General features: G+C 46.0%; 1 protein-coding gene across 13 annotated transcripts in view; it reads left to right on the forward strand.

Moving 5' to 3' along the window:
- The window catches only part of KLHL21 (kelch like family member 21), a 128,753-nt gene that overhangs the window by 19,589 nt on the left and 88,492 nt on the right, over positions 1 to 20,672 (forward strand). Inside the window, exon 1 of one of the 13 annotated variants that reach the window (XM_068238958.1) lies at positions 4,336 to 4,435. The exons of 8 other annotated variants lie outside the window; for them this stretch is intronic. The gene's annotated coding sequence lies outside the window, so the exon portion shown is untranslated. Of the gene's footprint in view, positions 1 to 4,335; positions 4,436 to 4,582; positions 4,740 to 4,789; positions 4,861 to 5,075; positions 5,108 to 5,213; positions 5,228 to 20,672 lie in introns of those variants that run through there. 4 more of the 13 variants (XM_068238954.1, XM_068238959.1, XM_068238955.1 and 1 more) reach the window with 4 other exon arrangements.

A 20,672-nucleotide genomic window follows, 5' to 3' on the forward strand; every position in this document is an offset into this window, starting at 1 on the left:
GTGTGTGTGCGCGTGTGTATACAGTGTGTGTGTGTGTGTGTATACAATGTGTGTGTGTGTGTGTGTGTATACAGTGTGTGTGTGTGTATACAGTGTGTGTATAGTGTGTGTGTGTGTATACAATGTGTGTGTGTGTGTGTGTGTGTGTGTGTGTGTGTGTGTGTGTGTATACAGTGTGTGTGTATACAGTGTGTGTATACAGTGTGTGTGTGTGTGTGTGTATGTATACAGTGTGTGTGTGTATACAATGTGTGTGTGTGTGTATACAGTGTGTGTGTGTGGGGGGGGGGGGGGGGGGAATTGCAATCACTAGCGAAATTCTGTAGGCAGAACGACTGTAATTTGGCCAAATCGCAATCACTCCAGTTGGTTCATCTCCATCCCCTTTCATTGGCAAAGGAATTTTTGCAATAGCCATTAACTGTCTGGGACTCCAAATCTCTGCCGAAGGCTCTCTGGTGTGTCTTGGGCCTCAGTGTTTGCAGCTTTTCCAGTATTAACAACAGAGACCTGCTAATGAAATTCCGAGTCAGCTGAGACAATAGGGGGAAGTTTCAAACCACATTTACTGGATCACTATTAGCAGAAAAGAATTCAGATGAATTTGGGCCCTGGGCAAGATAGCACTGATGGTCACCTTGCTTTTTTAGTTAGATTTGGTGGGGGCTAGCATCCATTGGGCCCCTAGACTCTCTCCGGCCCTAGGCAGCTGCCTAGAATTGCCTCGTGGATAATCGGCTCTGACTATCATTCTAAGGACATCCAAACCAGTTTATGGATAACTGCCCGGAAATTTGTGAAAAACACGAGCAGTCGCTCAGAGCGAGCAATCAGCGTGCTTGACATGGGCATGTATTTCACTTGGCAACAGTCTTTCTCTTAATTTCCTCGCACTGGTTTTGATCATCTTCCTCCAGTATAGCAGCTAATGGTGTCTATACTGAGGATGACATGTCTTGTATGTTAAAAAGGGTGTCAAATAAATGATGCAAGTAGGTGGCACAATTCACAAAGACACCATTTTTTAAGAGAAACTCCGACCAAGAATTGAACCTTATCCCAACCAGTAGCTGATACCCCCTTTTACATGAGAAATCTATTCCTTTTCACAAACAGACCATCAGGGGGCGCTGTATGGCTGATATTGTGGTGAAACCCCTCCCACAAGAAACTCTTGAGTACGTACTCCTGGCAGTTTCCTGTCTGTGAACCCTGTTGCATTGTGGGAAATAGCTGTTTACAGCTGTTTCCAACTGCCAAAAAAACATGCAGCAGCTACATCACCTGCCAACAGTAAAAATGACACCATGTAATAAATGTCAGAATGTAAATCAGGGATTTAAAAGATTTTACAGTGGGCAAACACTGACTAAATCATTTATACATAATTATTGTAAAAATGAAGCACTTTTTTTATTACATTATTTTCACTGGCGTTCCTCTTTAAGTTATATGGCGCTAGTCTACTTTAGGGGACCCAGCAGGAAACCTAATAGGAAAATTCAGCTACCGTGATTGGGTGGGTCGGCACTCTCGAACTGCTATGTTTCCAATAGGTTGTAGTAAACTATGCCCACACTATTTGGCACTATGTGCTGAAAGCTTACTATTTTTCTTTTAAATTAGCCAATAAACTAGAGCTTGTATTTTACAGACAGGAAGTGTTGAATCAGGATAATGATCCTTCCTGTGTGTAAAATACACTCTCTAGTCTTCAGCAATGCTTAGCTACTAAGATAAGGAATCACACACACAGTGTTTCTCTCCCTCCTCCCCCTCCCCTTGCTTCTAGAGTTGTGAGACACAGGCTGGGGGCTGAAATGATTTGTCTGTGATCTGTCCACACAGGAGCAGCTTGCTAGCAAGTAATTAGGAGCAAGCATGCCAGCCAACTAGCTAACTACATCTGTAGGTAGCTTTTCTTCCATAGTAACACCATCATTTGACAATCTGCTCTGCTCAAAAGTCTCTGTGTTCTGTTTGTGATGTTTGAAGGGAAGGTCCGAGCTAAATAATAATAAAAAAAAAAAGATCTACTTACCCGGGGCTTTCTCCAGCCCCTGGCAGCCGATATGTCCCTCGCCACAGCTCCGCTTCCAGCAGGTGGTCCGGGGTCCCCTAGGTTGCAGATGTCGAACTCGCCAGGCATCTTCTGCACCTGCTCAAGTGCTGCTCATGATCACGTTCATGTGGTCTGGAGCATTCTGCACAGGTGCAGTACTTCTGCGGCTGTGCAGAACGCTCCAAGTCACGTGAGCGTGATCACGAGCAGTGAGATCCCGCACTCGCCCATATGCAGTAGATGCCGGCCATCTGCACGCGTCCCCCACCGGGAGAATTCGGCGCCTGCGCAGTACTGCTGCACAAGTGCAGAATGCTCCCAGCTGCTGCACCTGTGCCGATTTTACCGGGAGGATTCCAGAGGAACGAGGCAACGGAGGAGGACCTTGAAGGAGCGATCAGACCAAAAAGGGCTGGAGGAAGCCCCAGGTATATATAATTTTTTTCCTTTTTAATCTCAAGTACACCTTAAATTTGGCTCTTATCATTGCTGAACTAGCCTAAATTTTATTACCTGAGATCGTCCAAAAATATCTAAAGCTCATCATACAAACAGAGGCGCTATACGTGCTACCTGAGAGCTACTGTTTGTCCTGTTTTATTGCCTGATGAAGCGGGCTTGGTCCTGCGAAACGCATTGCATCTATTGGGGGTACTAATAAAGTGTTTATGTCAGACAAGTAGTCTAGTCTGCTTTCGGAGGTAAGTCCACCACTGCCTCCCCAGCATATTTTAAAACATTTAATTATTGTTTTTATTCTGCTGGCGCCTCTGTTCATCATTTCATCATACAAACATTGACTTTGATCACCCAAATGGGCCCCACCAGCCAGCCATCAGTACCCCCTCCCAAAATTTGAAGCTGGAACCGTCATTGAGCGCAGCCGCACTGTGCAGACAAAAAATGCTTTGCGACTGCGCAGCAGCACAGAGCTGCTAGGAATCAGTAGATAAAGCAGAGCCCAGTGGCGTATCTGTAGGGGTGCAGGCATGGCGCTGGGGTGCCCATGGCACGAGCTGCACCCCTACAGATACGCCACTGGGCTCTGCTTTATCTACCGATCCCTAACAGTTCTGTGCTGCTGCGCAGTCGCTGCGCCGTCCACCTCTCAACCGTGAAATGTACTGTGGAGGTGCCGGTTATTTCGCACCTGTGTGGTGCAGCTGCACTTGTACATGAACGGACCCACATAAACCAATTTAAAGGACCACTATCGCAAAAAAAGTAGGCAGAACCGACAGGTTTTGGGCCAGTCCATCTCCTCATGGGGGATTCTCAGGGGTTTCTTTGTTTTCAACAGCATTTCCTGAACAGCAGTTAAAGAAAACCTGAACTGAAAATAAAAAGTCAAAATAAACATACACACGTCATACTTACCTCCCATGTAGTCTACTCCTCAAACTCTTTCTCCTCTCCTGCGTCCCATTTGTCCACTGTCATCAATGGAATTCTCCGTCCTCCATTTTGAAAATGGCCATTACCCCATAACAGCTTCCTGGTCAGCACACAGTTAAACTGTAACATCGCCCACTTGAGCCATAGGGATACATGGACACATCAGTTCTCCTCTCAGCTGTAACTGACAGCAACTGATATATAACTGACAGCAACTGATATATTTCAGTTCTGACAAAATATTGTCAGAACTGGAAGGGATCATTGTCAGAAGAAAATGGTGAGCTTCTGAGAGGAACTGATGGTGAGGTAACTATGTAATGTTCATTTGAAGTTACCTCATGTGTTTATTTTAAATAATTTTACTCAGTACAGGTTCTCTTTAAATTGCCAAAATAGTAAGATACCAGCCAGCCTCCCTATTCACTTGCGCACTATTTTGTCAGTTAGACTTAGCAACTGCTGTTCAGGAAATGCTGTTGAAAACAAAGAAACCCCTGAGAATCCCCCATTAGGAGATGGACTGGCCCAAAACCTGTCAGTTCTGTCAGATTTTAACTGCCTTCTTTTTTCATGATAGTGGTCCTTTATCAAGCCCTTGTCACATATGTTTAGAGGGTCCCAGCCATGGAATGGTGAGGTGGAAGCGTCAGGACTGTACAGAGGCTTGCCTCTACTCAGGCATCTAACGTTTCCTCCAGATCTGCCTTTAATGTACATAAGCATCCACTATCGGCTTTATTCTTTTTTTTTTTGTTTGTTCAGGGGTTCTTTAATGTGAGCACTGGGGCACATAGTACTAGCAGCAGCCATCAGCCTGCAGCTCCTCCTCTCCCCTCTGGGCTGTTGTCATTGTCAGTATGGCGGAGCCACAAGATGCTTCCATCCATTCAGCCTGGACTGTACCATCTGCTGCCTTTCGATAGGGAGGGCCCGTGCCATGCACGCCCTCTCCCGGCCTGAGGCTTCCTCCTATGTGTATGTATAGATAGAATATGTATACATATATAATATTCCGCAGGGACAGGGGGTGGGTGTTAGGCCGTGGTTGGCGGTGACAGGCTGGGAGTGGCAGGAGCGGCTCCCCCCGCACACAATGGCGGATCCCCGGCGGGCAGCGGATCAGGAATAGCGCTGGAGGAATGTGGAGCCTCTGCCAGACAGACTGAGGGGGAAGCTGCAGCATCTCTGTCTCTCCATACAAGTCTATGGGCAGCCTGGGGGAGGGGGCTGCAGCCTGGAGGACCCACCAGAGACACTGAGGGCAAGCTGCTGCACTGGTGTGAGTACTTCTATCCATGTATGTCTATGGGCAGCCTGGGGGAGGGGGGCTGCTGCCTGAGGGACCCACTGTGCATGTGCAGCCCCCACCAGAGACTCTGAGGGCAAGCTGCAGTGCTGATGTGAGTACTTCTCTCCATGTATGTCTATGGGTAGCCTGGGGGAGGGGGGCTGCTGCCGCCTGAGGGACCCTCTGTGCATGTGCAGCCCCCACCAGAGACTCTGAGGGCAAGCTGCAGCACTGGTGTGAGTACTTCTCTCCATGTATGTCTATGGGCAGCATGGGATGGGGGCTGCAGCCTGAGGGACCCGTCCCACAGTGCATGTGCAGCCCCCCCAGAGACACTGAGGGCAAGCTGCAGCACTGGTGTGAGTACTTCTCTCCATGTAAGTCAATGGGCAGCCTGGGGGAGGGGGCTGCTGCCTGAGGGACCCACTGTGCATGTGCAGCCCCCACCAGAGACATTGAGAGCAAGCTGCTGCACTGGTGTGAATACTTCTCTCCATGTATGTCTATGGCCAGCATAGAGGAGGGGGCTGCAGCCTGGGTGACCCCCTGTGCATGTGCAGCCCCCACCAGAGACCCTGAGGGCAAGCTTTGTGGCCCCGCCCCAGTACGTGATCAAGCGCGGCCGCTCTGCCCAAAGGCTTACAATCTAGAGGGAGAGGTAGGGACACGAAAGGTAGAGGACCAGAGTTCAGCTGTGGGTTTAGAGCACTTGTGAGGGGTGGGAGGCCAGAGTAAAAAGGTGAGTTTTGAAGGCCTTCTTGAAGGTGTTGAAGGAGGGGCCCCTTAACAGAAGAATCTAATGGCCCATACTCACGAGGGACAAATGTCGCCGTGAGTATGGGTCGCCCGTGAGTATGGGCCGCGCGCACCCCGAACTGTCGCCCGTCATTGATGTCGCCAGGCGATTGAAATGTTCAATCGCCTGGCGACAGTCGCCGCCGCAACTCCGCCGCAGCTGTCGCTAGTCTGCGTTAGTACGCGGACTAGCGACAGCAACCTCCATTGAGCTACGCATAGCTTCCGGCGTGGGGAGGAGGAACGTCGGCGACAGCTTCCGTCGCGCCGCTGGTCACGTGTGCTGGCGACAGGCCACTTTTGCCGCCCGTGAGTATGGGCCATTACAGAAAATTGTATGGTGTATTCCCAGCATATGTGTATGGCCACATTAACAGAAAATAGTATGGTGTGTACTAGGCAGCACCTCTGTGTGCATGGACCAGGACATGTTTGCCCAGCCTAAAAGTGCGTACACACATGCGACTATAGTCGTTTGAAACGATCGTTCCCCGATCATTTCAAACGATGATCGTTTAAAAAAAAAAAGGAGCCAACGACCATTAAGTCTAACGACGGACGAGCTAGATCGTTAAAAACGAACGATCTATCTTGGCGGATTTTTTCCAACGATGATCGTTTGTAAAAGTAGTACATCGTTGGAAACGGTTGTTCGTACTAGGCTTGACATGCGCATTTCACTATTTCTCCATGGAACTTTTCATTTTTATGCACAAGCGCAATAGTTGCTTTACGTGATGTAACGTTCGTTCTAACGATCTGATAGTTACACACCTTTAAAAACTAACTTTACTTAGGTCGTTCTTTCTTCAATTAAAAGTTTAAAAATTTGTTCGTCGTTCACAACGAACGATCGTTGTCGCATGTGTGTACGTAGCTTAAGGACCTACGCTAACTGCTGTGCATATTAGTAGCAGGAACAGGTCTGCCTGGCTGGAGGAATGTAAAGCTCTGACCCACTTATGAGAAGATAAAGCTGATGTGTCCCTATGCCCATGTATGTTTGTAGCAGGGGGTGAGGGTGGGCTGCAGGGTGGATTTGCACTGACCTCTCTGTGCATACTGAGCAGTACAACCTATGGCTGGGGACTTGTAAATTCCAGATGTATACTGTGCATGATGTGTTCAGGGGACTGCAGTCTACAGGGTCCTCACTGATCCCCTTATGCAATTTTCTGACAGATTTACTGTCAGATCGATTATTTGCAACAGATAAATCTGATTTCCCATCACTTCCAGAATTTCCGACTTTAAAGTCAGAAAACCACTACGCCTGCGCGGCCGCGTCCTCTCTCCCGCTGACGTCTTTATGGCGTTATATGTGCACGGCAGTATTAACAATATTTTGTGCTTCAGAGTGGACAAAGGAAAACACAAGAGAAATGCACCCTGTATGTATTTAGAGAGTTTAGCCTGTCCAATTTCCCCTCATTTGTAACTAATCACAAGATGTAATTTGATCTCTGCCCTATGTCACGTGACTGCCATGGCAGAGATGGCAGATAAGCTCATTTGAAAGCACAGGATGTTAACTCTATGTCCATGAAAGCAGGAAGTAGAAACACCATACATTTATTGCAGGATTTATATTAGCTGTATCAAAGAAATGCTTTTATATAAAAGTTATTATGCCGTTGCGTATCTTTTAGCACAGAGAGGAAGTCCTGAGTACAGGTCCGCTATGTTTGCTGCACACACTGGTTTTCGGCCCCCCCCCCCCCCATCATCCTAAATTGCGCCCAGACTATAGAGCAGATTAGATGTGATCAATGAGATGCAAATATTTCCCATTTTAATGCAAATATCTAAAATTGGCAGCGTCTGCATTCAATGGTTTCAAAGGCAGACTGTATCAAATTTGCATCCGGACTGGTGAAATTAGCATGTCACTGATCATCTCTAGTAGGGATACTAATTAAACTGGGACTACAGTAAGGACATTAGATTGTGAGTTCCTTTTAGAGAAGGTTAATGACATGAATTATTCACTGTACAGCGTTGTGGAAAATGCCAGTTATATAAGAATCAGAATTTATTTCGCCAAGTACAACGGTGGATTGTACCCGAGATTGGTTTTGGCGCATACAGGGTCGTTGATGAAAATAGCATACGGTTAAGTATGGTACATACGTAGATATGGGACAAGCATACATAGGACAACATTAACAGCTTGTGCGTACAATGAAGCAGAGCATCGTATACAGTGAAGCATGGTACATACGTATAAACAATAAAGGCAGAAAAAAATTAAAAGCAAAAACAAAGAGCATTACAGCATACACGTAATACAAGCAAAGCAATTACATACACTGATAGCAGGAACAGAAAAGAGTGGTATCAGGAGGAGCAGCCTGAGAGCTGATATGAGCGCTGCCATTTTCGGCACTGGACGCTACACAGCGACACGCTCCCAACAAGACAGGTGCAACCGATTGTCCACGGAAAGTAGAGAGAAAGCAGAAGTAGCAGGCCTCATGATGGAGGCGGACAGCAGAGTTCACTCGAGCCAGGTTGCCCGAGGAGTAGCGCTTCTAATTACAAGTCTGCACGGCTGGGTACTGAGGGCGCAGACACAGTGGGGGCCCTGTGGTGCCAGGGTGGCAATTTTGCCGGGCAGCAGTGGTGGACGTGGGGCCAGGGGTGACCCCGGCTGGGCGGCAGTGGTGGACATGAGGCCGGGGGGCACCTCGGCTGGGCAGCAATTGGTGGACATAAGGCCTGGGGCACCCTGGCTGGGCAGCAATTGGTGGACAGGCCAGGGCCCAGCAGGAGAGGCCAGGGGCAGCATAAATAAATGCCTAATAATAAAGAAGGTAAGGCATACTTGGTGCCATGCTTGGTAAATTATTATTTTCTTATTAATATAGCGCCAACATCTTCTGTAGCGCTGTACATAGTATAAACAAGTAAATGGGAACAAATATACAGGGGCGTAACAATAGACCCAGCAAGGGATGCCTCCACAGGGGGGGCCAGAAGCCACAGGGGGCCCGTGGGGGGAAAAGTTTGAGAGACTGACAGCTAAGGGCATGGAGAAAAAAAACATATTCTGCTCTCGCACCATTGTTATATTGACTGCATGTGTCCACCACACAGTTAAGGACTCATACACACTTTGGAATTTGTACACTGTCCCTGCTCCCTAGGGTTCGTAAAAAAAAATCTGTCTCTCACTGCTACAAATGGTTAATTTGCATATATTCAGCAGTGGTGCTCTGGGAGACATCTCGAGCTCACTCCAACCTGAATTATCGCAAATTCTTTCTGTTTTAGGAAAGCAAACTTTTGTTTTTCACTGCTACAAAGTTCTGATGATTTCAAGTACAACCTTAAAACCAAACGACTCACATTTTAATAAAAAGTTGTACACTTTCCCTTAAACTCCTTACTTTCACTCTGAAAGGATTCCTAGATTCTTATCACACACGCTGACCTTATGGCCTCCGATTACTTTTACAACACAATGGAGTGGAGATTGATGTCTTTACTGTTTCTGCTTCATTGAGAGCTTGTTGTCTCATGGTCCAAGATCTTGTAATAACAGTATCAATCAGTGACATTCTGAATGTTTTGCCAAAGTTATGCTGGGTTTACACCATACAATTTTCTGTTACATTCTTCTGTTAAGCCTCATCTACACGGGTAGATGAGGCGGTGATGTGGCTTATGTGGATTAATAAGATCCAACAGGTCGGATCTTGCTACCGCCGATTCCCTGCTCATTCCCCGCGAGGGGACAATGGCAGGGAATCGAGCGGAAGATAAGCGGGGACGAGTGGGGAATCTAATCCAGCGAGCGGGGACGCGGCGGGTACACGCGGGGACGTGGAAGAGGCGATCCGGCGGCTAATCGAGCCATCGGATCGGAGCGTTATCTACGCGTGTAGATGAGGCTTTAGATTTTCTGTTAGAATGCATGATTAGATTATTTTCTGTATAGAATGGTCATTATCTCTGGTGCATTGTCTTCTGTTTATCTCCTGCTGATTAGAACAATGCCTAATTGCTCAGCAGATAGATGGTAAGATAGATAAATTTCCAACATGTTGGAAATTTATCTATCTGGCAGGTAAATCTAATGCCTGGCATAGACTGGTCGATCCGGCGGCCGATTAGCCGCCGGATCGACTCCAGCCGCATCCCCGCTCGTCCGCGCGGATCGATTCCCGCTCGTCCCCGACCGGCGGTCCTTATCAGCCGCTCGATTCCCTGCCATTGTCCGCCGGCGGGAATCGAGCAGGCCCGGGTCGAGCGGCATGATCGGACCAGCTGAATATTATCAGCTGGTCGATACACGGTACAGAAACGTACCGTGTATCCCCAGCATAACAGAAAGTTGTATGGTCATGGTGTAAACCCAGCATTACAGTGAATACTATATCTTATGTTCAGCATGTCATTGTTGTTCCTCCATATAGCATGTGCTCTCATGTAGTAAAATAATACAGCTGTGTGTGTATGTATGTACTGGAAGCAGAGCTGCAACAAGGGACTTGTCGGCTGCAAGAGGCTGGAGGAAGCCCCGGACAAGTAGATCTGGGGGTAGCATAGAATGCCTGACATTTCTTTTAAAGAGAATAAATCTCGCTTCAGAGCTCAAAGTTAGCAGGGGCATGTGTGCCCCAGCTAAACCGCCGCTATCGCGCCGCACAAAGGGGGTCCCTTCACCCACAAACCCACCCCAGCACGACTTGGTCGTGTATTTGGTCGCTCCTGGAGGCAGGGCTAACGGCTGCAGCCCTGCCTCCAGTCGCGTCTGTCAGCGGCGCATCGCCGCCTCTCCCCCGCCCCTCTCAGTGAAGAAAGACTGAGAGGGGCGGGGGAGAGGCGGAGATACGCGCTGACAGACGCGCGTGGGGCAGGGCTGCGGCGGTTAGCCCTGCCCCAACCAGGAAGCGCTCCCCCGCATTACGGAGGGGATTTGGTGGTGAAGGGACCCCCGTTAAGCCGTGGGATGGCGGCGTTTTAGCACACATGCCCCTGCTATCTATGAGGTCTGAAGCGAGATTTATTCTCGCTTCAGTCTGTCTTTAAGTCTAAGTGTTTTTATCTGCATGGGGAAAACCCATTGGTCCTCAGTTTTCCTGTGCAGAAAATGAGGGCGGTGGGGGGTCCCATCCAAAGTTTCGCAGGGGGGCCCAGTGATGTCTAGTTAAGCCCCTGCAAATATACATAAGAAATACAAGACACTGTACAGTCATGACATTGAATAGTAGAAATACAAATCCATACATAGTTGATGTGTAGTTGGTACATGTGCATATGTTAAAATTACAGCAGTATGAGAAACAATAGGAGGAGTTCCCTGCCCTTGCGAGCTTACAATCTACAGATGAGTTTAAGGTGGCCATACACTTTTAAGGAGCCCATACACCTAACTGTTTTCCTGCCGATATACAGGATCTTCTCAAAAAATTAGCATATTGTAATAAAGTTCATTATTTTCTGTAATGTACTGATAAACTTTAGACTTTCATATATTTTAGATTCATTACACACAACTGAAGTAGTTCAAGCCTTTTATTGTTTTAACCACTTCAGCCTACAGCTTCGAAAATCTTATGCATCCGAGCAATGTTCACCTCCCATTCATTCGCTAATAACTTTATCGCTACTTATCAAAATTAATTGATCTATATCTCGTTTTTTCCGCCACTAATTAGGCTTTCTTTAGGTAGTACATTTTGCTAAGAGCCACTTTACTGTAAATACATTTTAACAGGAAGATTAAGATAGAAATGGAAAAAAATCATTATTTCTCAGTTTTTGGCCATTATAGTTCAAAATTAATACATGCTACAGTAATTAAAACCCATGCATTTTATGTGCCCATTTGTCCCGCTTATTACACCATTTAAATTACGTCCCTATCACAATTTATGGCGCCGATATTTTATTTAGAAATAAAGGTGCATTTTTTCAATTTGCGTCCATCACTATTTACAAGCTTATAATTTTAAAAAATTTAATAAGATACTCTCTTGACATGTATATTTAAAAAGTTCAGACCCTTAGGTAACTATTTATGTAGGTTTTTTTTTTTTTTATTGTAATTTTTTTTTTTTTTTTTTAATACAAAAATGTATTTGGGTAATTTTAGTTTGGGAGGTAAATAGCCAATTTTAGATGTAATATAATGTATTTTTTTATTCAATAAAGGTATGTGGGTGCAGTTTACTATTTGGCCACAAGATGGCCACATTCAAAAATTTCCTGGATGCGAACGATGTCGCATCTAGGAACTAAAATGAAGAGAAGAAGTTTCCTGGGGGCAGAAATACCACGCTCTCTGATGAGAAAGCGTTGGTATTTCTGCCGGGGACTTAGATCGGTGAATGGGAATTATATTCCCATTCACTGATCGGGGGGGCAGCAGGAGCGCGCGCGGGCGCGCACCCGATCGCGCGCACCACACGGCTGCAGCACCACTGCCTATCTGGACGGATATATGCGTCCAGATATGGCGAAGTGGTTAAAGAGTAACTGTTAGCCCCCAAATTGAAATTTAAAACACTATTGCAATGTTTTATTTATTATATAAGTGAGCCAAAAAGCCAATGTACAAGTTAAAAATCAATCTAATTTTGTTACTATCTAACCTTTTCCCCCAGCTCCGGACGCAAGCCGCATATCAGATACTGTAGCATGCAGAGCATGCCTATGTCTGGCCGACCCCCCTCTCCCCCCCAGGACCAGGTGCCAATATATTCTCCCCACCGCAGCTGACCGCTCTGACACGGAGAGAGCGGCAGCACTTCCAGAGCAGCACCGCAGAGCAGCCAGCGCCGTGCATCTCTCACGTGTGATTCTCTCACATGTGACTCGGCGGCGGCTGCTCTGCGGTGCTGCTCTGGAAGTGCTGCCGCTCTCTCCGTGTCAGAGCGGTCAGCTGCGGTGGGGAGAATATATTGGCACCTGGTCCTGGGGGGGAGAGGGGGGTCGGCCAGACATAGGCATGCTCTGCAGTGTTGTGCAGTGTTTTCTGCTACACTTTTTCCTTCCCACAGACTTCCCACTGAGGTGCCTTGATACAGCACTGTGGGAACAGCCTATTTGTTCAGAAATTTCTTTCTGTGTCTTACCCTCTTGCTTGAGGGTGTCAATGATGGCCTTCTGGACAGCAGTCAGGTCGGCAGTCTTACCCATGATTGCGGTTTTGAGTAATGAACCAGGCTGGGAGTTTTAAAAGCCTCAGGAATCTTTTGCAGGTGTTTAGAGTTAATTAGTTGATTCAGATGATTAGGTTAATAGCTCGTTTAGAGAACCTTTTCATGATATGCTAATTTTTTTGAGATAGGAAATTTGGGTTTTCATGAGCTGTATGCCAAAATCATCAATATTAAAACAATAAAAGGCTTTGATCTACTTCAGTTGTGTGTAATGAATCTAAAATTTATGAAAGTCTAATGTTTATCAGTATATTACAGACAATAATGAACTTTATCACAATATGCTAATTTTTAGAAGATCCTGTACAGCAGATTCGATCACTGTGATCGAATCTGCTGTGAAATCGTTGCGCAAACGCTAACAGAACGATCAATTTCCATCCAAAATAAATTGTTCCCGTCGATCCGTCTGTGCAGAAGATTTTGCTTGATCGCCAGCGGGTCGGGAGTGTCGATAGCGGCGTTCGTATGTCCGACGACCGCTAGCGGCAATACATTACCTGCTCCGCCGGCGCGTATCCCCGGTCTCCGCTGTGTTCTTCTCAGCGTTGGGCTCTGAGTCCGGCAGGCTTCACTGAACTTCCTGTCCCAGCAGGAAGTTTAAACAGTAAAGCGCCCTCTACTGTTTAAACTTCCCCGGCAGGAAGTTCAGTGAAGCCAGCCGGACTTGGAGCCCAGCGTGGAGAAGAAGACAGCGGAGACCGGGAATACGCGCGGGGGAGCAGGTAATGTATACAGGGGCGGCAGCTTCACAGATTATGATCGGTTTCCTGCTGAAACCAGTTTGCAGTAAAGGCAGCCATACCATCCCTCTCTGATCAGATTCAATCAGAGAGGGATCTATCTGTTGGTCGAATCTGATGGCAAATTGACCAGTGTATGGCCACCTATAGATATGCAGCAGATTCGACCATCAGATAGATTTCTGTCAGATGCCTGTCAAGTTGGAATCTGACAGGAATCTATCTGATGTGTGCCACACACTAGGAACAGATTTCCAATAGATTTCAGAATGAAATTTATCTAAATGCATTATTGGACCATAAAGGGGCCCATACACTCAGCCGATTTTCTGGCCGACCGATCGATCCCGATCGATTGATCGATTGAAAATCGGTTGGCCAATCGACCGATCGATGGCCGTTTTCGATCGATTTCGATGGATTTCCATCGAACTGGCAGGGTGGAAAATTTAGGTCGATCTGATGAGATTGCTTATCAGTTTGCATTGGCCTTAATGGAAATCTGATGGCAAAAAAATGCCATCAGATCGAATTTCAATAGATTTCAAACTGAAATCTATTGGAATTCTATCCTGGTAAAAAATGTTCTAAAAACGCATCAGATAGATCATCAGATGCATTTCTTATCTATCTGCTGCCAATCTGACGGGTGTATGGGCACCTTTAGATCCAATGCAACTCTATGGGCCATCGATCTGCTGCCAGCAGCAGATCGACCTAAATCTTCCATCGACCTAAATCTTCCATCCGATCAAATGCATCGAAATCGGCCACAAATCGATAGATCCATAGATTTGAAAGAATCAATTTCTGATCGATCGATTCTATAGAAAGCGTTAAACATCAGGTATGCAAGTGACAGTTTCTGTCTGGATCAGACTGAGTCAACTATTGTATAACCCTCACTGATAAGTACTGATAATTACAGCCATAAAACACTCTCCTGTAAGTAAATGGCTTCTAAGAGCAGGAAAGAGATTGACTCAATAATTCATAGATTTGAGCTCTGGCATACTTCAGTGAAGGTGTGATTGAGCAGAGACAATGAAACTGTAAACATTTATAAACTAGATTTAAATATATAAATAAAACTGTGGGATATCTATATATAAAAAAAAAAAAAAAGTCATTTTTTTAGGAGGAGGAGGATGGGTACAATTGTTCATATTCACCTCTGATGCCCTTTGAGGAGGTGAAACCAGTGCTGAAGATCAGGCTCCTCAGGAAGTGGAATTACAATAGGCAGAGCTAAGACTTGGAAGCTAATGATTTACCTGACAACTGATGTATTGGGCATTAACTATCGGAATGTTATTTATCTAGCCTGTGTCCAGGTGATCCCCTTAGTTTAAAGTGTTCCTGAGATTAGGGGGGGGGGGGGGGGGGTGTCAGTAGACTTTACCTGGGGCTTCTTCCAGCCTCCCGTAGTCTATCAGTTCCCTCAGGTGTGTTCCCAGTCAACTGCACTGTGCTGCAGTCACCCCCCCCCCCCCCCTAAAAAGTCCCTGAGCCGTTTGTATAGATCCTTTCTAGGGAGTATCTTTGTAAAGAATAAAGGAAATACTAAGAAAGGATCCCCCATGAGGAGATGGGCTAGTCCAACACCTGTCAGATTTGTAATGCTTACTGTACGTAACCGCAACATAGCAGAAAAGTCGTTTATAGCTCATTTTACTCTAAGTACAGTATGTGTACACTTGTATTTTACATTTTTACAGTTTTTTTTTTTTTTTTTATAGTTGTCCTGTTATAGTTGTACAGTTCAGATACCCTTTAAAGCGGACCTGAATTCAGAACTTCCTCACTGCTCTAAAAGATAAGCAACAGCATAACCTACAAAAAAAAGTATTTCTTTGTTGCAGCTGCTACAAATCTTGCTATAAATCTGCAGTGTGTCTACTTCCTGCTTTCATGGAAGCAGACATAGGGTTACCATCCTGTGTTCACAAATTAGCTGCTCTGGGGAGGCAGCCAGCTGACGCAGCTGAGGGATCAAATTGATCTGGTGATTAGTCACAGATGAGGAGGAATTAGGCTACACTCTCTGAATACACACAGGGTGTATTTCTATGTTTTCCTTCTGTCCTGTGCAAGAGTTTAGTTCCACTTTATGCTGAAGTAGTCTGTTCGGACAGATATTTTGGCTGTGAATGCGGATCATGTGCTGACAATTGAAACGGCTGCTTATGTGTGACGCTGCTTTTCCAGTAAAGTATCGCCATATCAGTGTGTACTATACAGGGATCTGGTGTGCAAATCCTGGGATGTAAAGCTGACCAATGAGGAGAAAAGACAGGATAACATCTTGTGATCACTTCATGTTTGACTTCAGGGCTATTTGTCTTTGTTACAAAACTGCCTTTTTTAGGTGTCTGAATTAAAACCAATCCGAAACAGTCTGTATGCATGTTGGATTATTATGGCTCTGTACATATTAACAAGCTGACACATCATTGCATTCCAGCGGTTCTGGAGGTGTGTTTAGCTTCTAAGGGTACAATGGTTAATTTGCATATATTCAGCAGTGTTGCTCTGGGAGACATCTCAGAGCTCACTCCAACCTGAATTATCGCAAATTCTTTCTGTTTTAGGAAAGCAAACTTTTGTTTGAATTAAAACGTATGCCTGAGTCATAAACTGAGCCCGCCCCTTCTCCCCCGCCTCTGAGTCATAAACTGAACCTGCCCCTTCTACCCCCCCCCCTGCTCCCATTGGCAACTGTCATCACCTCTAGTCATGTGATAATGGTGAGGGGTTTAGTGGGCACCATTTTCAATAAACCTAGAACAGCTTTTCCTGTGAGAAAAAGAAAAAACTTCATCCCAGGGTCTCATGTGTGGGAAGTATTTGTGCTTGTTGCCCATAATAAGCAGTTATACGTCTGCAAACCAGCTTTGCAAAATGACAGCTTAAAGTGTTCTCGAGCCAAAGCTCGGGTACAAAATGAGATACTTACCTAAAGATAGGAAAGCCTCAGGATCCTATTGAGGCTTCACTCTGTATTTTAATGTCCCCGTCACTGAGCACGGCCCCCCGGAAGATTAGCGACAAGGCATTGTCTATAGGCAGTAGCAGTTTTAGGAAGTCTTGCCCAAGGTCTCCTTGCTGAACAGCTCTCTAATTACGCCTTTCTAGTCTCTCTGTACATTTCCAAATCCAGTCAGGTAAAGCTGATGCAAAACTGACTGAACTGGACCGGAAATGTCCAGATTTATGTGTGAACCAGGCCTGAGCCCAAAGCGCTGTATACGGACATGCAGTTCATCCACAGATTTTTATATTATGAGTATAGTATATACCAGTGAGGACTGTGTTCTCGCCAGAAATTTATTTCCAGCCGGGTGGCATGAAAAAGTAGCCGGGTGGGGCGAGATGAGAGCATGCAGGGCTGGTGCTTCTGTGGGCAACTCTGCTCACAGCATAGGAGGAGGTGAGCCGATGACAGCCGGGTGCTCATCAAAACTAGCTGGGTGGAGCACCCGGCTAAAAGAGCCTGGGGAGAACACTGAAGGGCATCTGAGGCCTGGAACCCACTACAAATCGCTAGCACAATGGCTAGTGTTTTTAATTAGCATTTTTGTAAATGAACTAACGCATGAGCGGTTTCTGGCGATTTTGAAGCGATTTTAAAAAGTGTAAGCTTTTTGCCAGCGATTGTGATAGCGATTTTAGTTCTGATTGGTCCGTTCAATTTGTTTTAATTTTTTTTACAGTTTGCAGTAATTTAAAATCGCACACAAGTCGCTGTGTGTAGCGATTCATGAGTGATTTGCCAGCGCTTCAATACTTTACATTGAAGCGCAAACGCTCCCAAACTGCTGCATGTCCTGCGATTGCGATTTTGCTAATCGCAATCGCCACTGTGGAATTTGTTAAATTTATTTACATTGACAGAGCGTTTAGGGAAATTGCTAGCAATTTAAAGCGCTTCCTAAACGCTCAAAAAAGCGGGTCCCAGCCCTCATGGAGGCAAGCGATGAGGGGAAGTGTATAAGAGACAAACACGGCCCAGACGCGACAGATGGGCGGCAGTTAGAAGGTGCCCCCATTTCTCGTGACTTGTCATTCTCTCATGAAACTTAAGCTGAAATCGATCTGTGCAATTAGTGGGGGGGAGGGGTGAACTTTTCAGAACTGCTGCGGTTCGCAGGTAAAGTGCATCTGTCTCTTCAAACGGATGCACGTCATCTTCTGCCACACTGTAAATACAACACAATAACATTAGATTAGCATTCAAACTTGCATGAAAAAAAATAGCTTTTTCTCCTTGCATCGGTGCGTGTTTCTATTCCTGCGTCTGCTTTCCTCACATCTATAACATGAGGTTTCCTGGAAGAATGTATCCTGAACTGCATGGCATAAATGTATTGCAAACGTTACAATGAAGTAGTAGGGCAAATCGCATACCGCATATATGGGTGCATAAGCTCCCCTGTGCTTTAGCTGACGAACACACACTTTAGGCCAAAAGCTGTGACTGGCTGATTGGCTGACGTCCTAATGTGCTGGGGTCGGCCCCCGTGCAGAGCATGCATTGGAGGGTTCAGACCGATCCATATTGTGTTGCAGAGCATGCTTCATGTATCCTCTATGTCCTCTACTGTCCCATGCAGCTTCTGAATTAGCCACGAGAGCTCCAGGCTGTCATGTGACCCCAGAGAGAGCTCCAGGTGCACTGTCATGTGACCCCAGGGAGAGGTCCAGGTTCACTGTCATGTGACTGCAGTGAGCCTGGAGCTCCAGTAGACAGTTCAGAAGCTGCCCGGGACTAGTCTAGAGGAAGCAAGCCGGATCGTTGACCGGTAGCGCTACATGCTGAAGCATGCTACGAAACACACTCTACATACGGGGGGCCTGCACTCGTCACCCACAGTATATCCCCCACGGATAGGCCAAACCCCCATCCCCCCGCCCATTTTACTTAGTATCTGTGCCAAATGCATACATTGCTAGGTGTGCAAACTACTCATAGTCTAACTTACAAGATTCCTTCAATCCTAAGGCCCAGTTCACATTGGATTTTAAAGCCAACTGGATCCAGAAATGCTGATCTGGTTTCCGATCAGATCCGTAAGGCTTTGTTTACACTGGCTAAAAAATGGACCTGGTTTCACCGGTCGATCAGATCTATTTTTCCTGCAATCCGTGCATCTGGGCGGGGGAGGGAGGGTTAACTTACCAGGCTTCGGTCTTCCTCCTTGTGTCTTGCGTCGCATCACATGACTACCACACTTCCTCCTTCAACGAGGAAGGAGGAAGTTTGGTAGTCACATGACGCGACGTCGTGGGACGCTATAGGAGAAGACTGAATCCTGGTAAGAAACCCTCCCTCACCCGCCCACAGCTCACTCAGGTGCACAATCCCACCCCCAGTGGAGTGTCCCCACATTCTCCCCCCCCCGACCCCCACTACCAGTGAAGCGTCCCTACATAAAATCCCCCCCCCCCCAGTCGATTACTGTGAAGAAATGTTCTGTTCTCTCATTGCCCCCAATGCAGGGTTTCAGCTTCAGTTTCCAGTCTGCTGAGCTCAGCGGTCCGGAAAAATTGGTGCTGCAGCAAAGTTGTGTAACGGATCCGCACGAACGGACGCATGTGAACGGTTCCATAGATTAACATTGACTCCGTTCGCATCCATTCCGTGTACAGTATCCATTGCGGTCCGCTTTTTTTTTGTTTCTTTTTATTTCAGTTTTTAGAAACAAACAGTCCCCGAAACATTTTTGGATAACAACATTAAAACATGTAGAAGAAGCTTTCATTGTAGATACAAAGCACAATGAAGATTATACATTAATTGATTACAGCAACACATTTAGGGATTCTGTTTCCTATTAATAAAGTATAATATAGTAAATTTCCATGTTACCTCTCTTTACACAAAGATGTACAACCCAATACCATGACTTTTCTCCCTCCCCCCTCCCAGATTGTGATCATGGAACATTTTAGCGCGGTCTGCTTTTTAACGCTTATGCGAACCGGGCCTTACTCTGCAATATTTTGCTAAAGCAAGTCTGTAGCATTATAAAAAAAAAAAAAAAAAAAAAAAAGTTAGATACTTTCCTAAGTAGAGGAAAGCCTCTGGAGGGTGCAGAGGGTCTCCATGTCCTCCTCAACCCTCTGGCCGGGACCCTCCATGCTGCTGAACTGCACATGCGGGAGTACGGCTACGCTTGTGCAGTAAGGCTTTCTTCACATTATAAATCGCCAGCGCTATCGCAAGTACTGAGCGATTTATTGAGCTTTTTTCAAAGCACTTTTCCCCGCACTGTGAGCTTAGAAAAGTGCTTTTCTAAACGCTTTTGCTGAGCAATTGAGATTTTCACTTCCTGGCATCAGTGAACTCTTTGACCCGGAAAAGAATAAATACAATGAGCTTGATTCACTAAGACAAATAGCATGCCTTATCAGAGCTGGCATTCCGTATCAGTTAACATGCCTTATCAGAGTAGCATAGAGAGCGCTACGAACATAATGCCTGCTAATTGGCAATGAGGAGAGCTCCACTCGTCCTGCGCTGAGCCCCGGCGGGTCCAATCACTTCAAAGGACATTATCCCCGCACTTTGATTGGCCCAATAGGCTGCCTGTCACACTGCATAAGAGCCATGATCACCACAGACTTTTTGGCTCTGACCCTACTGTGTCATGTCACACAGCCACATACCAGTGTAATCCCTTTGTAACTAACAGACACAGATAAATAAAGTTGTTGAACCTGTTCTAAACAGGAGACCATGTCAAGCTGCCCTGGCTTAAAGCGGACCTGAACTCAGAACTTCCTCTCTGCACTAAAAGATAAGCAGCAGCATAATAACCTTTAGGCCTTGTTCACATTGTGTTTGGCTAGCGTGTCCGTCCACGGTGGGCTTTTTTTCTCTCGTTTTTTTTTAAAGCATTTTCCGGCGATTTTTCTGCGCATTCGCTCGTTTTTGTATGCGCTTTTGCAGAGCGCTTCCATCTTTTGATCTGGAAAAAAATCCGTATACAAATACAATGTATTTAAAAAAAATAACGCTCACGCAATCGTTTACCAAAGCTTTTTTTTTTTTTTTTTTTTTTTTTTTTGTTTGTTTTTGTTTGCGGTTTTCCTATACCTTACATTGTGGCAAATCGCCTCAAAAATGGCCCAAGCACCGCTTTTCAAAGCGGATCGCAAACGAACCGCTCTGATATGAACTCTCTCATAGAGAATCATTGCACAAGCGCTTTCAG

Source organism: Hyperolius riggenbachi, chromosome 6 (assembly GCF_040937935.1).
Source record: "Hyperolius riggenbachi isolate aHypRig1 chromosome 6, aHypRig1.pri, whole genome shotgun sequence".
NCBI classification, from domain to species: domain Eukaryota; kingdom Metazoa; phylum Chordata; class Amphibia; order Anura; family Hyperoliidae; genus Hyperolius; species Hyperolius riggenbachi.